Consider the following 17,125-nt stretch of genomic DNA (forward strand, 5'->3'; position numbering starts at 1 on the left):
TTGTTTTTTGTTTTTGGAAAAATTATGAACATATTCACATGAGACAAGTTAATATACATACACGGTTTTCATGAAAATGGTTTGAAAAACTTTATGGAAAAAGACAAAAGTGGCACCCAAAGTTAAAAGAATGTATGTTTGAAGCAGCATTTTCAACACTTTTGAATGTATATTTGCAGATCGAATACTCAGCTTAATCAACATTTAAAAGGTGAAAAAATCTTTAATTAACAGGGGATTTCATGTAAAAATTATGAACATATTCACATGAGGCAAGTTAATATACATACACAGTTTTCATGAAAACGGTTTGAAAAACTTTATGGAAAAAGACAAAAGTGGCACCCAAAGTTAAAAGAATGTATTTTTGAAGCAGCATTTTCAACACTTTTGAATGTATATTTGCAGATCGAATACTCAGCTTAATCAACATTTAAAAGGTGAAAAAATGTTTTATTAATAGGGGATTTCATGTAATAACAAAATGAATCGTTGGAGCTTCAACAAAAAAGATAATGTTGCAAATAAAATTATTATATGCATTGATTTTATTTGTTTCATAATTCTTTTACACGTTCACCAGTATCTACCACACTTATCCGTTTTTTTTGTCGTTGTTGTTCCTTGTAAAATAGTTGTTTCTATAAAAAAGTTATTTCTCAGTAATCAGACAGCAGTATGTATCTTTTATTAAAACAAGGCTTGTATTTAACAGCTTCAATTAATGTGCGGTCAGATGATAACCATTTTGCGGCTATTTCAACACCTCTAGGTATTTATTTCAACAATAATCATCACGCTGCAATGATTGTCGGGCATGTGGTTGACTGTTTCATTTCTGTGAACTGTTAGATAATTCCCCTGTATCACTTCTTATTAAATTCATTAATAAACTAGCGGGCCGAACTGAGTAGCAGAACATATATGCCTACGTTTTCTGTCGTAGTTTCACATCAGCTTATAACTGATCATAACGAACGTTGATGAAAGTTACTCAGAAAAGTATATTCACAACTATCGATTTCAGTTTTCAAATGTTGTTCAGAATAGGATAACACAAAACAAAAATGTGATTGCAACCTTCAAAGTGATTCATTACGTTCAACAAAACCAACGCAATTGCAACATCTTTCTACAATTACACGAGATTTGAATACTCGGAACGGAAAATGGTCTTTTTAAAAAGTATTTATTTCACAAAATAGAGTCAGAGACGATTCTCTCTGGCAGGAGTTACAAACAGAGTGAATAAAATATAAGTTCAAATAGTATATCGCTCTGCAAGTCCAGATAAGGATTTCTTGGAAAAGCGCTGTCAGCAGATCATGTTTCCATGAGAATAGTAAACCGTGGGAGGGTCGTTCCATAACTCGTGTCGCATCGATTTGTGAGACCTCTTGGATTTTTTTCACACGCGATAATTTTTATTTCACGACGACTAAGATATTGATTTGAATTGTTTAGTGTTATTCTTATGTGCATGAAATGTTTAACGTTTGTTACCATATTATTAGTGCCATAGGCATACTGCATTCAAATCATTCACTCTCAACGAATTGAATGAATGAATACAAAATTTATTCTTGAAAAATCTCATTCACAACAAACAAAACCAAGACATTCTCGATTGATCGAATACGTTTATTTTCTATTAATGTAGGTAAGTTAGTATTACATGTGTTTTATGTGGTGCTCTGATGTAGGCAAGTGCCTCTTCAGCAGCTGTGTTAATTTCCAAATAAAAATTATGATTGTCTTTATGTGTAGCTTAATCTAGTTAAGTGATTAATAAGTTCTTGCTGCTGGGTGTTTATGTTTGGTTTTGGTGGGAACAATGCTTTTGTCCTATGTTGGTCGGATTAGTGGGTCTTCTCTCATTCCTTGGGCTTTGCTGTTCTGTATATGGATTATCCTTAGTGGAGTTGTCCGGGTACGGTTGCTGGTGGTTCGTTAGTTGTTTCAGGTTCTGGTGGGTCTTGGGGGATAGATAAAACTATGTATTCTGGTCTTCTCTGGCAGTCGGCTTTCCTTTACCTGATCGCCAGCGGGAACTCATCAAAGATGTCCTGAAACCGCTCCGGGATATCATACATGGCTCCTAGGAGCCTGGCTGGGTAAAATGTGAGCTTCTTTCTCGGGATCCTTCTTGGGCCCCCGCGGGGCGTCTTGGGGGTGGCCAGCGTCTCAATTGCGGTGGTGTTGCTGCTATTGATTGTTCTGGTGATGTATTTGTCTCTAGTAAGCGGTGTGTTAGTCAGTAGATCATGGCTTTATAGTCCATGATCGGTCTTATCTACGTCTTGTAGGTGTATAATAGGGTTTTGCTATCGCAACTCTCTAGGCGTTCAGGAGGTTTGCTCTTTTCTTGACTCTATCTAGGGTATCTCTAAGGTCAGCTTCCTAGTTAAGGGTTCTTGTGAAGGTAACCCCCAGGTAGGTCACCGAGTCTTGGAGCGGGAGGTGTTTTCCTAGAAGTCCGAGGTTCAAGTTGTTAGCGTTAAGTTGAGTCGGTCGGTTTGAGGTATTTGGATGTCTGAAGAGGATTGTCTGGGAGTCTGGGTTTTTGTCGGGTTGATTTTGATGCGCCACTTGCACCACAGTGCAAAGTGGTTTATCATGCCTCGTGTTTGTCTTTGTAATTGTCTGGTGTGGTATGGTGGAGTGAAGGAGAACAGTATTGTGTCGTCTGTGTATTGTAGGATTCTCTGGGACGTAGGGGCGTCGTGTACGTGGACTAGGAGGACGGGGACTACTACGGATCCCTGGGGGACCCGGATTTGGGTGTTAGGTGACCAGAGAATGAGTGTTGACTTTGACACGGATTTGTCTGTTGGAGAGGTAGAAGGCTATCATCCTGATGGTGGGGCGGTAGGTGTATTTTAATAAGCTTCCTGATCAGGCCGATGTGCAAGACCTTATCGAAAGCTTTTTGTATGCGACACGTAGGTAAGATAGCGCGCTTGTTTTGTTGCGTCCTTCATCACATGAAATAGTACGACCAACACTTTTCTTTCACACATATTTGCTACCGTTATTTATGAACAGATTTTCACGAGCAACTTTATATTACTCTACTCGCAATCAAATTACCTATATTTCAATATATATTCATCAAGTGGTAATCGTTTGATAATGAAGACAGCCAAATTTGAAAAAAATATCATTTTGCATAATTTTGAATAATCATAGCCACCAACATTGTTTTACTGCACCTTATTGGTGTACACGTTCACAAACATATTTTAACCGTTAAAATATAATTTTCACCTGGTCATCAGATTGGTGAAGATTGATTGGCTTGGGATCCTCTACTATATTTAGCTGCAATCCATTGTGAACTGAACAGCTAATATTTATCATACGTCACGATGCACTACCGTGTTATTTTCACCCACTGAATCTGTCAAAAATTATTTCATGCGAGCATGTTTTCAACGTACGTAACGTTGACCAGTGCCTGTACGTAATCCCGATCCTATTTTTGTCTGCTATCATTGTTTGAGTCAACAATTTTGTTTTCGGAAGCTAAGACAAAAATAAATTGTCAGAAAAGGTTGCTTTGACGCTCCGGATTTTCCTTATCCAGTTGGCTAACGGAGCTCTTACAGAGTGGCAACAAATTTTGTTGGTCGTAATATTTTTTGTGCAACTTTAATGTTCCACTTTCTTTCATCCCCTTATAAGGCAAAGTTGTGCAAAAATTTTGACATTTTCAATATCACATTCAGAGGTGAGTTCTCCTTCAATAAAATGAATTAAAATTGTCTTTATCTTTGGGCAACCACTAGCATATCTGTTAGTAATTAAAAGGTAGCACTGAATATTCAAGTTCACGTTGATCTAACGAATACTCACTCTATTTTCTGAACATTTTTTTGGAAAAAATGTGTTGAGAACTGAAATTTCACGGGCTATGCGATTAGAGATTTTTTTATGTTGGTAGTTTCGTCTCGAATATATGATCACAATTTTGGCTATACAGCATGTTTAGTTTGTTGGTGAAAGACATAAAAGTTAAAAAGTTTTGCGTATTCGGCGATTTTCTGCTATGGAAAAAAATGAATTACAAAATTAGCATCAACGGCGATCCAGAATTGCTATATTTGCTCAAAAGGGTCATAACTGGTTACGAGTCATGGGTATATGGTTATGACACCAAAACCAAAGTCCAATCGTCCCAATGGAAAAGCCCAGGAGAGCCAAGACCAAAAAAAGCACGCCAAGTTCATCAAATGTCAAGGTTTTGATCAATAATTTCTTCAATTACTGTGGCAAAGTGCATCAGTGCAACATCGTAATCATGTCCCAGCCACCGTATTCACTAGATTTGCACCCCTGCGATTTTTATCTGTTCCCAAGATTGGCAAGACCTATGAAAGGATGGCGGTTTTCGATAAAAACGAAATCGCTGAAAGATCTCAGGTACATACCAATAAGTCCATATCAGAACTGTTTCAGATATTGGATACAAGTGTATTATATCTGAGTGGGACTGATTTGAAGGTGACAAAATAGAAATTGGTGAGTGAATACATATGTTTTTTCAAACAGACAGGGTACATCTAGTATACAATTATTTTAATTGAGATATACTGTATTTACAGAATTGGAGCATATTCTTGTGGAAAAGAGTATGATGAATTGTATTCATATTTTCACTAAGATTGCTGCTGCATTCATTCACAGACTCACAGTCTCTTTGGTTCGATTAAAAAATTGTTTCTTGATTTCTCTAGAGGAACATTGAACATTTATCCAAATAGAGGTCCTGACACACTGAGAAAGGGATGTGATGAACTGAGAAAGGAACACTGAAAAATCAAATATTGTGAAGGTTCTTTTATGTTCATATCCATACAATATGTTATCTGCCTACCTATCCAAAAGAGCCATATAAAAATTCAAAATATATTTTTTCGTTAACCAGCTGTCCCTTCCCCGCGAACAACCGCCCTCAGAAGTCGAAACTAGCTAAGGATTAACGAGGTCTAACCCATCAACGTGCGAATCGTTGAATACTTATTAGTTGAAAACCGTTTCTCGGTCTTCTTTAATAATAAATAATGCTAATTACTTTAATGAAGTCCATAAAATTCACATTGTATTCATCAAACGTTCAAATTCAAAGAAGTTTCCAAAAGATCTGGCTACACATTTTTTAGGAAAGAAAGCTTTCGGCTTTCTACTTCTTACACTTTTTGCAATTCAGTTTGTACTCCAAATATTCGTTATAGAATTGAATCATAAATTCTACACAATATTGTATAAGAAAGTGATAAACTTACAATGAAATGTGAAATTTCGATTCTCCAAAGATTAGAGTGGAAGATTTCCAGAAAATTTATTTTAAAAAGAGTAGTTTTCATGTTGAGGCATATGATTCCGACTTGCCAGCATTGTTTCTTTAGACTATACGTTGATTTTAAATATCCAGGAGACCTATCATATCGAAAAATGAAAAAATGTTTTTTTCATCGTATGTTGTTTATCAAATGTACCCAGTTGAATTTCAATGAGCAGTATGTTGGCAAGTTGAAGCTACCCTTCCAAAATTCAAAAAAGTCACATGTTTTTTTTAAATAACGTGATTCGATCTGACATCTTGATTTTTATGGCGTTATTTTCTGAAGAGTTTTTCAATTTTATAACCCACTTTCATTGAAATGCTTGAAAATCATCGACTGTTCATTATCGTCGTTTTTTGTTCTTGAAACAAAATCCTGAATATGCTCTTGGATTTTAGAATTGAGGAGGTTTTCCAGTCAGTACCCAAAGGCTATTTGAAGACTGCCAACCTGTTCATCAATAATGTCCTGAATAAATTTCGTTGTGAATCATCGAAGCAGAACTGAAGATTTGTATGATATACGATAGCTGTTGCCATGGAATACTATGGACAGAGATATGATGGTTAGGTTAGGTTGGGTCAAAAGTGAGTGGGTCTATTTGACCCTCCACCGCAACTCGCAAGGATTTATTGTGGCTCAGAGATATGAACATACTTTCAGAAATGCAGGTTTCTCACTTTACTCTACAAGTTGAGTTTTTATCTGTACCTCAGATGTAATCATTTTGAATTCATTACATTATCAAAGTCTGAAAACTGGTATGAATTCATCAGAACCTTCTTCAGAAGCATATGAAATCTTAGGTATGCCAACGTTAACGTATTAATGTTGAGTCATGGAAAAAGTTAAATATGCTCACAAGAGAAAGGACGCTGCATTCTTGGATATCGAACAAATATTCGATAATGCAGACGAGTACAAACATGAAATCAATCATACAGGCGTTCGTGCTTTCATGGAATCGCATAATGATAAGTTACAGACAACGAAAAATCTGATGAGTGAGATATACGTATCATCAACTACACTCTCATCAACTCTGGTCGCGAACCAGATGTTCCAGATCAGAAAATACGTCATTAAAATAAGATAAACAATATACCTAGCGACAAATACATGTCCTTCTTTATCTTCGTATTTTACTTACAGTTACATTATATATTAACAGTAACGTTTCGGGAAAATGCTTTTTCCATATTATTCAGTTGAAAATATGTAGCAGAATTGAAAGAATGTCATCAGACAGATACAACAGAAATGCATCTATTATTTGTAGTGTAAAATTCAACGTTATCAATGGAATAGAAGAGTGATGAGGCAGCTTTCATATTCATTGATTTGGATAAAAAAATAATGAAACATTTTTCAAATAAATAAAGCTACGAACATATCTGGTGGTTATTGGGTATGTTTTTTAAACATATTTTCAAACATATATATATATATATATATATATATATATATATATATATATATATATATATATATATATATATATATAAATATATATATATATATATATATATATATATATATATATATATATATATATATATATATAAATCAACGGTTTTGCAACGTTCGTTAGTTCTAACTAATTGTTAATCAAGTTGAACAACCTCTCCTCATGATTGTGGAGTGATTAATAAAGAACTCGTATCGTGTCGTTCACAAAATTACAACACATACCGAAGAACAAGATGTTAGCTTGTTTCTTTTCACGAATTAAATGTTTGCGAATCCACGTACCTGTGGCAGCAAACGTGCTTGGTAATTATAATTGTTTATTATGGGAGCGGATCGTTGACAAGTTTCTAATATTTAATTAGTTGCTGAATAGAAACTCAGCATTGCAAAAATCGTACTGAATATAACTAGAGGTTTTGGCGCCAACCAGGCTGTTACAGGATTTCCATAATTTGTTGATTTATATCAAAATAAATATGACTTGCCTTCATATGAATGATAAGCATCAAATTGTAATTTTAGTAACTTTGAGAAGTTCAGTTTATCCATGAAAATTAGCCAAATTGTAGTGAAACTCAAATTATCGAGCAGTTGCAACGAACTTATTACAGGGTAAGAAATCAGATTAATTATCCAATAAATCATTCGATGTGGATTCTTGTGAATACAAAAATTTCATTTCGATTACCATCAACATTTCATTAAATTGAAAGGATAATATTTTCAGAAGTGATTAATTTTTGGGAAAGAAAGTTTTTGGCTTTCTACTTCTCCACCTTGATACAAAGAAATGTAGAAATCTTCCAAAGAAAGGAAGGAAACAATCAATTTCAAAAAAGTAACATAGATGTGTGGATCCTGCAAAAAAAGTAACTTTCAGACATAAATTTGAAGATGAAAGCCCTTCTGAAACAGCTACTTTCAGAAACAAATACTTTCATACGAACACTGAATTAAACAAAGAACACTTTTCACCACTCAGTTTGTACTCCAAACATTCGTTATGAGATTGAATCAGATATCATTCACAGGATTCCTACACAATATACAAAATGAAAGGTGAAAATTTAACACGGAACACTGTAATTCCCACTGGTAGGCGATGCTGAAAGTTCATATATCGCTTTCATAAGGTCGGAAAGAGAATAATCAAGAATCAACACAAAATTTGTTTTCTCTACCTCATATTTTAAAATTTACACATTTTTATTTCTTTCATCTTTCAGTGTAGAAACTGAACTGTAACATTTTATTTCAATTCACAGATATTTTATAATCCTTGTATCTCATGAAGATTGTGAAAAGGCTTCTCTAGTGTTTTGAGATGATCTATTTGAAGTATTCGAATTATTCGTATGAGTGTATTTCTTAGCGACTGTTAGAGTTTCGTACTTCCAAATTTTAGGTTCAAAAGATAATTTACCAATGTAGAATTTGCCGCATTCACATGGCAGCTGGTAAACGCTCTTGAAGTCGTTGTCCGCATTTGGTGATTTGGTTTGTTTGAAGCTGCTCCAGATGGTGAACCTGAACCCGAAGGGGTCTCTAATGAACTATTTAGATTCATCCCATCTTTTCCTCTCCGAGAGTCTTCTGAGGTTAAATTGTTTGTAATAGCTTCCCTCCCTTGTTTTTCCCCACCAGTATTTTGAAATATCAATTCTATAGAAGAGCCTTCTTGATGCAGTCCGATTCTTTATCGAAACTTCGCTTTCTGTCTTGTCAGGATATATGTAGTGTGGTTGGATTCGTAATTCAGGCAGTACCTGCCAGTATCGTGCCAGATACTTCTCACTTGTTGTCGGTCCTATACGCAATCACGTATGATTTGTTTTGGATTTTTTTCTCCATGGTGACTGTTATGAGAAGTGTCATGCTGTTGACGTGCTGCAGGAAGGCACACCATTACTTGTTTCCTCTGTTCCATACTAGGGTTACCTATTTCAATAAATATATTCTTCTTCTTCTATGAAGATGTCATCATCACATCTCAACCAAACTCGTTCTTCTTGTGGGCTTCAATAGTCAACCACTGAATATATATGATAGTCAAAAGTGGAGATCTTGTTGGCAGTGCATTCATCGCGAAATAGCAGTTCCAAACTCAGAATTCTAGTAATTCTATGATCACTTCGGTAATCACCTTCTGGCTTTCAGGTTCTCGTCTTCGATTAGCTTTCTCTGTTTGATTTGAAGTGCTTCTTCGACAGGATCGTTGATTGACTGACATTTTACTGCAAAACTGTTCATTAGATCTTGTTCTATGACTTTTATTTCAGTAATACCACAAAGGGCCTTCGCCATTCTTCTTGTGCGGTGTCAACGATGTCCTCTAATTTTTGGAAAAATACAGGTTGATGTTTCTTCAATGTTTGGTGCATTCCCATTTCTCTCAGTGCCAGGAATCTCGAGTAATTTTTGTATATTGACCTTTAAAGAAAACGTTTTCGAACTTCTGCTCACAGAGACCGGTATAATAACATAAATAATAAATGGACTTTATTCATTGACATACTTTGTTTATAAAGAAGAAGTAGATACAAAAATCAATAAAAAAGCGAAGTTCAGCCGAGGCTGGTTTACTACTTAATCTAGGGGATAACATGTATTACATAGAAATATAAAAATAATTACCTAGTATACATTGATAAGTGAGTAATTCATGAATCTTTGTAAAACTAGGGAAAAAAAACGAAGGCTATAAATTTCAAAGTAAATATTAATAATCTATTTAGCTTGAATAAGGTAAAATATATAGCAAAACATACACAAAAGTGAGACAAAGGAAAAACCAGATGAGCAAGGCATAACATGAAGAAATAGTATTTCCCTTTCCTGCAGATGAGAATCTGCAAGTCATGGTATATCTTTGAGTAGGTCATTTATAGCATTTTTTCTCCCGGTGATTTTGGAAGAAGCTACGTTTACGTTGAACAAAAATGCACTCATCAAGGCCGGTGAGGAAATACCTGACGTATAATCATCAAAATAAAAGTACTAAAGTCGCAGTTATCTACTTTCCTAAATACCAGAAGCGTTAAGAATTGTAAATGTGAGCTGGCAAAATCTTCATTTGTTCTAGTTTCTAATGTATCACAATAATCATTTCTTGAACCGGTCGTTCGAAAAATGTTTTCAAATACCTACTTATCTGGTATCCTAATGAGCCTCTAAAAGTAATCGATATATTTATCGTACAGAATAATTGGTTCCTAGTTCTTCATTAAATATTCGAAACATTCAAGAGGTTTGAGTGATTTACCATTATAATGAAATATATAGTCGATGACGTCAGCTGCTACGTATGGTACCGGAGTAACGCGATATTAGTTTTACAATCTGCCAAAAAATAAAAACAAAGAAATGGAAAAGTTTCCATTTCGGAATATTATTCGTCAATTAGGATGTTTCAAAAGTTCTGTCCGTTTTTATATGCCAGCACAAGATTATGTGCTCGGGATTCAATGAAGTCGACGAAGGCCTTTTATGCCTGGTCCTGATTGATAGAGGTTCTACCGGTGGGAAAGTTATCGAAGTGCTTGAAAAGATGGTAGTCTGTTGGCGAGAGGTCTAGGCAGTATGGAGGGTGAGACATAACATCAACGCCATACCATACAGTAATTGTGGTCTTTTTTTTGGTGGGTTTTTGCCTTTGAAATATGCCTGGGTGACTCATCGGTGTCCAACCAAAAACCTGATGGTCTTCTGTTGTCGTAGACAATATACACTTTTCATCACACGTGATGATCCGATCCAAATGAGGCTCGTTTTGGTTTCTCAGAAGTAAAGAAGAACAGACAGAACAGAACAGAAACGTGACATTATAGTAATAAGTTGAAAAGAGAAAAAAAAATTAAAATTTAGAAAAAAATAACAGCATCAATGGACACAATTCTCAATCAAACAGTGTATACAACAGTATAATGGAGCTAAAAAAACCGTCACTTTTAAACGGACAAAACGACGTAATAAAACTACAGATGATTTTTTTTGTCAAGTTTTGAATACCGAACTTTGTATCCTAAAAAGCCAATGTACATTGAATTTTCTGAAAATGTACTTTTTAATAAACCGATGGATGTATCCATTACTACGTGGTAGGAAATCATAATGAAGAAAAGATAATCGAAACTTTCTATGTTTTTTACCACTTTTATTTGTAACTAACGTTACTGCAGTTTCGTCCTATAAGAAACTTTTCAAACTCATACATTAAACTCTTTAATGTATAAGTTTGAAAATGTTCTTTTAGGACGAAACTGCAGTAACGTTAGTTACAAATAAAAGTGGTGGAAAATATAGAAAGTTTCAATTTCCTGTACTTTTTGATAATACCTGAAATACAGTATACACCATCTTAATGAAATAGAAATAAAGCGGTTACAAAGTATTACTTCTTGAAATCGCATTCACCAGGACATTTTTAGCGTCCTTATGTCCTTATAGGACGAAACTGCAGTAACGTTAGTTATAAATAAAAATGGTAAAAAACATAGAAAGTTTCATTTCTCTTTTCTTCATTAATTAATAAATTTATTATAAAAAATTAAACTTTTTTGCGCATTTTTTAAAAATAATTTTCTTATAAATACAAGTATTCTACTTAAAAAACATACACTTATTTATTTGCATGGTATTTCCTGAGCTTTTCAATTAATTAAGCTCAATTAACTAAAAAAAAAATTAAAAAAATATTGTTTTTGTCAGATTAAGCAAATCCCTCTAGATAATCGTCAGATTATGAGACAGCACGTCTAAAACATAAAGATGTTTCTCTATATGTAACAATCATAATCTCGTGGATATGGCGAGCCTCACATCGCCGAAAATAAATCAAGAAATCATTGAAACGTCAAGATCAATAATGAATAACATGTTCAGTTGATACACAGGAGAAATCAAAAATTATTCGAAACATGTGTTAATAAGAAAAAGCCGGTTGCAATTTGCTGAACAGAAGAAACTCGCGTTATCGGGATTAAATCATTCATCAACAGAAGTCATTATACCATTTTATAGTCAGAATTCGAAACAGGTTCTGGAAAATGAGAAAAAATTATGAGACTTTACAGAAATCTGATCATTTAGAAGTTTATCGAAGAAATTTTGTGGAATGTAGTATTGTTTTCACATCACACCTGCTCTTTGATCACCCCATGTATATAATAATATTAATAAGGTCGCTGGCAACTAATATAACTGATTCGGAATAACCATGTGTTTACGTAGGCATGTGGGAAAAGTAATTATAACACATGCCTAACAAACGCATATATGCCAAATATGAAAAAAACACGGGAGGCACAGTCTTATCTATATTCTCTTTTCAACAAAATCAGAACAATTTTACTATAGTAGGTACTATCCAAAGATCATCGCGTATCAATTAATGCCGTTCTATTCATTCATATTCGTTACTCATTCTCCCATCAATTTTTTTAGACAAATAGAAGCCGATTCGCGTCAATAATAAACATGTATTTTGTGGTTAAGTTTTACCATAAACGTGATAGATGGAGAACAATCATGAAATACGTGATAATTCCATGAAAATGACATGACTATGGCTCAAGTCTCCTCTCCAACATTATATTTGAATTAATTTCAATTACTTATCGAACTTGATGTTCTTGACACTACTTTTTATTTTACATATGTCAGAAGGATTGAACTTATTAAAAATGCTAGTTTTGTCAGATTTCAAAATGAAGTCGGTTATATATTTTAAGAAGCTGGGTTTATTTGGTCGAGTGTGAATAGATGTCAGCCACAATGAACCCTTGCGGGTTGCGGTGGAGGGTCGAATAGACCCACTCACTTTGGACCTAACCTAACCTAATATTTTACAGTTCACAAGCCTTACGATATGTTATTACGCAACCTGATCATTTTTCGGGGCGAACGACGAAGTAAAGTTCTTAAATAATTCAAAATATAATTTGCAGCATTATGTTTATCTCTTTGATTAAGGGGCTTGATTTTTCTGTCGGTTCCATGAACAGTGTCTTCAAAGTAAGAATGTCAGGTTCTTTTCGAAATGAATAACTATAATCTCTGGAACAGAATGAATCCAACAAAAATTCTTTTTTCATTCTTCCTCTTTTTCTTTGTCATAGTCCTGGTGTATGTATAGAGTTTTTTGCTCAATAGATGATATCAAGTGAGTGTCGAACCACTATTTAAATTCTGATTAGATAAAAGCTCTATATGTAGCAATCATAATCTCATGAATATGGCGAGCCTCACATCGCCGAAAATAAATCAAGAAACAATTGGAACGTCAAGATCAATAATGAATAACATGTTCAGTTGATACACAGGAGAAATCAAAAATTATTCGAAACCTGTGTTAATAAGAAAAAGCCGGTTGCAATTTGCTGAACAGAAGAAACTCGCGTTATCGGGATTAAATCATTCATCAACAGAAGACGTTATGCCATTTTATTGTCAGAATTCGAAATATGTTCAGGAAAATGAGAAAAAATTATGAAATTATGAGACTTTACAGAAATCTGATCATTTAGAAGTTTATCGAAGAAATTTTGTGAAACGTAGTATTGCTTTCACATCACACCTGCTTTTTGATCACCCCATGTATATGATAATATTAGTAATGTCGCTGGCAACTAATATAAAACGTCATGTTAGATTTGAGCATCCTTGTCTGAGCCGTTAACTTTCCAAGTTGTTTTTGCATTATTGACCTGTCTAGTAAATATTACCTGATTCGGAATAACCATGTGTTTACGTAGGCATGTGGGAAAAGTAATTATAACACATGCCTTGATTTTTATAGTTCCGGTCACTAATTATCTGCTATATCAGATCGCAACACTATTTGATATGAACTATGCAAGCATGAAAGGTTACAGATTCGTTTATCGATACGAGTGTCATTCATAGTTGGATATTCAAATAGGTAACTTAGTTTTCCTCATCTACGTTTTCCTGTTGTGATTTATTCATAAATATCCTATGCAATTATGCAAAACAAAGAGTGCTCATTTATTTCCATCTGGAAATCCTTAATATTCTACCTTGTAGCTAAATACTACTGTGAGAGGAAGATAATTTTTTTAAAATCATTACAATCTAGATCTTATTTTTATACGTTACTTACTTCAGGTCGCCAGGAATTTCGGTTGCCTGAAAGATTTACTGAATGCTAAGGATTAAAAATCAGTCGTAAGTGTAGTTCAACCAAAAATATTCGCCATTCGATTCAATGAAATATAACACACCTGACATGTTCATGTGTTCCTCTGTCTAATATTTTTCTGGCCCAAACATAAATCTTGGAATTATTATATTTAGGTCTTTATAAAACTTCCACGATTAAACATAATATCCTCTCTCAATTATTAGGCCTCTTTTATGCACGTGGTTTTAGTCGTTAGTCGCGTTGCGACAAAAATCACGGCGTTTGTAAATGAAATGAAGAAAATAATTGTGATCAAATCTCGTCACGTAGTAGCTTGAAATTTGTTGAAATGGATCAATGCATGATTTGATATTTTCCTACAAAAATAAGAGCTTTTTGAGAAAAATGGATCCATGTATGGTACATTTTATTTATAAACATGATTAAAAAGACGTTATTCACTGTATTGTAAAATGTACCATGTATGGTATAAATTTGATTCTCCTCTACAAGAAACCCGATCAAAACATAATGATAAAGGTTTTCATATAGGAAAAAATTTGTAATTATTGTAGGGTCTGTAAACATCATTTTTGACATAAAAACTTAAATATGTCAAAAACGGTTAGACTTAGATATAGAACATTGAACACAAAAAGTATTTTGATTCTGATGTAAAACCCAAAAATGTAATAATATATAGGGTGATTCATTTAAGATAAAGTAGTTGATAGTTATTTTCGGTATAACCGAAAGTGTCACCATTTTGAAAATATTTTAGCCAGGTTGTCCCTATCAACTTTCAGATTCCTTCTGAATATAGTTTTTTCACAATCGATGGATGTAATTCCTGGAGATTCACCCTGTATAGTTGAATGCATTTGTTTTATTGAGTACAATTCAAATAACATTAATATTCAGAAGATAACATTCCGGCGAAGAATCCTGTGGTTTATTATTTCGCAGAACGATTCTTAGTGGTCTCAGCTGTGAAAAATCAGTCGATCATTATCATGAAAGTTTTTTTTATTGTTTATTTGTAATTTCCTGTCGTCGACCTCAAACATATCCGATATAGTTTTCACTCAGAATTTCCATCACCGCAAATGAAGAAGTGTTCCTAAATTCAAACCGTAATCAAAACAAAACAGGCATTCTCTCATTCTGCCTAAAAATAGGCAGAATGAGAGCAATATCAAAATTTCACAGTACCCTAGCCTCAAAGATGAATGATATTTTTTTTGTATTTCGATATTATTGTAAAGTGAAGTGGAATTATTGAAAATTCTACCACTAGATAAATTTTTCTGGAAATCTACCATTGCTCAGCAGAAATTTCTGTTGAAGGCCAAAATTATATAATCATTCCTAAATAAAAAATTAATTCAGTCACTTTGGCATTTACACTACACCCCCTGAACTACATTAATATATTCTATAAATGCGCGGAGTCTCAATTGGAAAAGGATTTTCATTGTTTATAATTTTCAAATTGAAATTTTAATCAGCAAATTTTTTGTTATTATGAAAGGTTTTGGCTTTCTTCTTCTCCATCTTCATAAAAAAAGTGACAACCTTATAAATAAGGGACGAAATCGAATAATTTCAAAATAAACTATTTACAAAGATGTGTACAGCAAGCGCCAAACGTGATGGCGAGCCCGCCCCCATGCGCACAAACTAATTTTCAATATAACCCCCACTACAGTTCTTACAAGACATACAAATGCTCTGTACAGAGGCGTATCGTTACTTGTCCTCTAGTGCTGTTGGCGTTTGGCATTATCTGAATAATTTGTGGTATTTCTGAAAAAAACCAGTCACGTGAAATAATTTTTAAAGTGTTCAATTATTTTCAAAGTGTTAAATGTGAGTCGGATACGTTATCAAATGTGAAAAATGAAACATCTCTCGTTACAGGTAACATTAAATAAATTTAAAAATAACTATTTCAACACAAATCTTTATTTTGTATTAGGTATTTCAATAAGAACCATTGAAAGAGTGATTAATGAAGGGTAGCAATTGATTTCTGCAAATAACGGAGAAGTAAAATTTTCCACCCCAAGAAAGAAGCGACCTACAAAAGCATCAGTAACTGATATTCCCGGGTATGAGTATTCCAATATCAGAGGAATTAATTATTTACCACTTTCATAAGACGAAAGGGTGTCGTATTACGGTTAAAAAGTTTCAACACAAAATTAATGACGTTTTGGGAATTGTGGCTTCCGAAAAATCTCATAGAGATATAACTAACTTCAAATGTTAGTTGTAATATTGGTGCATATTCTAGAAAGGAGAGGAGGGATACTACGTTCATAATACAGATCAAGTCGATAAAAATGATATGAATGTCGTATATTCATTTAAAAGATGATATTAGTATATTATGCAACGATCATGTAATGATGGTTATTAAGACACGAGCATTAACCGGGATACAAAACGAGCCGAAGGCGAGTTTTGTATGGTACATGCGAGTGTATTAATAACCATTACATGATAGTTGCATACGCTATTTTTTCTAAACCCGATAAATAATGAAAAACTATAAATATTATATTTGTATTGAACACATTTACAGTAATTAACTCATATTTTTTCAAAAAAACACAAACTTAATGGTATTATCATGGATATATGAAAACTATAAAGATTCTAATTATATTTATATTGAATATAACAACTGTAATTAATCTGATCTTTTAAAAATATTGGAGTCGATGGTATTCCTTCTATATCGCTGTTTTCAGACTTTTTGATAATATAGGTAGGTAATATGAAAACTGATTTTGACAAATAAAGCAATTAGTTACTTAGGTTAGAATCTAGGACAAACAAAGGAACAGGATTCTTGATTGAAAAATTATGGGTTTCTATTGGTTGATAATCTGTATCGTTATGAAAAATCTGTATCATAATGGATATAATTATGAAACGGATTATGGTCATATAAGTGTATTGTTAGAGTACGGGTGTAGAAAAAATCTGTTTATCTTCTTGTTGTGAAAGCTACACATATTAAGTTGTTGAGCGTCTTGTAATACTAGTCGTGTTCACAACTGTCATTGCTGACATTTGCTTGTTGATTACCATTTCAAATTTGAAGGTGACATAAAAACCTTGATGAATTTAAGATTGATTTTTTTTGCTATTCTTTCAAAAT

At 33.6% G+C, this 17,125-nt stretch overlaps 1 protein-coding gene across 3 annotated transcripts in view; it reads left to right on the top strand.

The window, feature by feature from the left end:
• LOC111509256 (UNC93-like protein) overlaps window positions 1–17,125 on the top strand; it is a 175,605-nt gene that overhangs the window by 71,169 nt on the left and 87,311 nt on the right. Inside the window, exon 1 of one of the 3 annotated variants that reach the window (XM_074171900.1) lies at window positions 3,656–3,730. The exons of the other annotated variants lie outside the window; for them this stretch is intronic. The gene's annotated coding sequence lies outside the window, so the exon portion shown is untranslated. Of the gene's footprint in view, window positions 1–3,655; window positions 3,731–17,125 lie in introns of those variants that run through there. 3 annotated transcript variants of the gene reach the window in all.

Source organism: Leptinotarsa decemlineata, unplaced genomic scaffold (assembly GCF_025532065.1).
Source record: "Leptinotarsa decemlineata unplaced genomic scaffold, Ldec_3_MD MMD2_tig00000035_RagTag_RagTag, whole genome shotgun sequence".
NCBI lineage: Eukaryota > Metazoa > Arthropoda > Insecta > Coleoptera > Chrysomelidae > Leptinotarsa > Leptinotarsa decemlineata.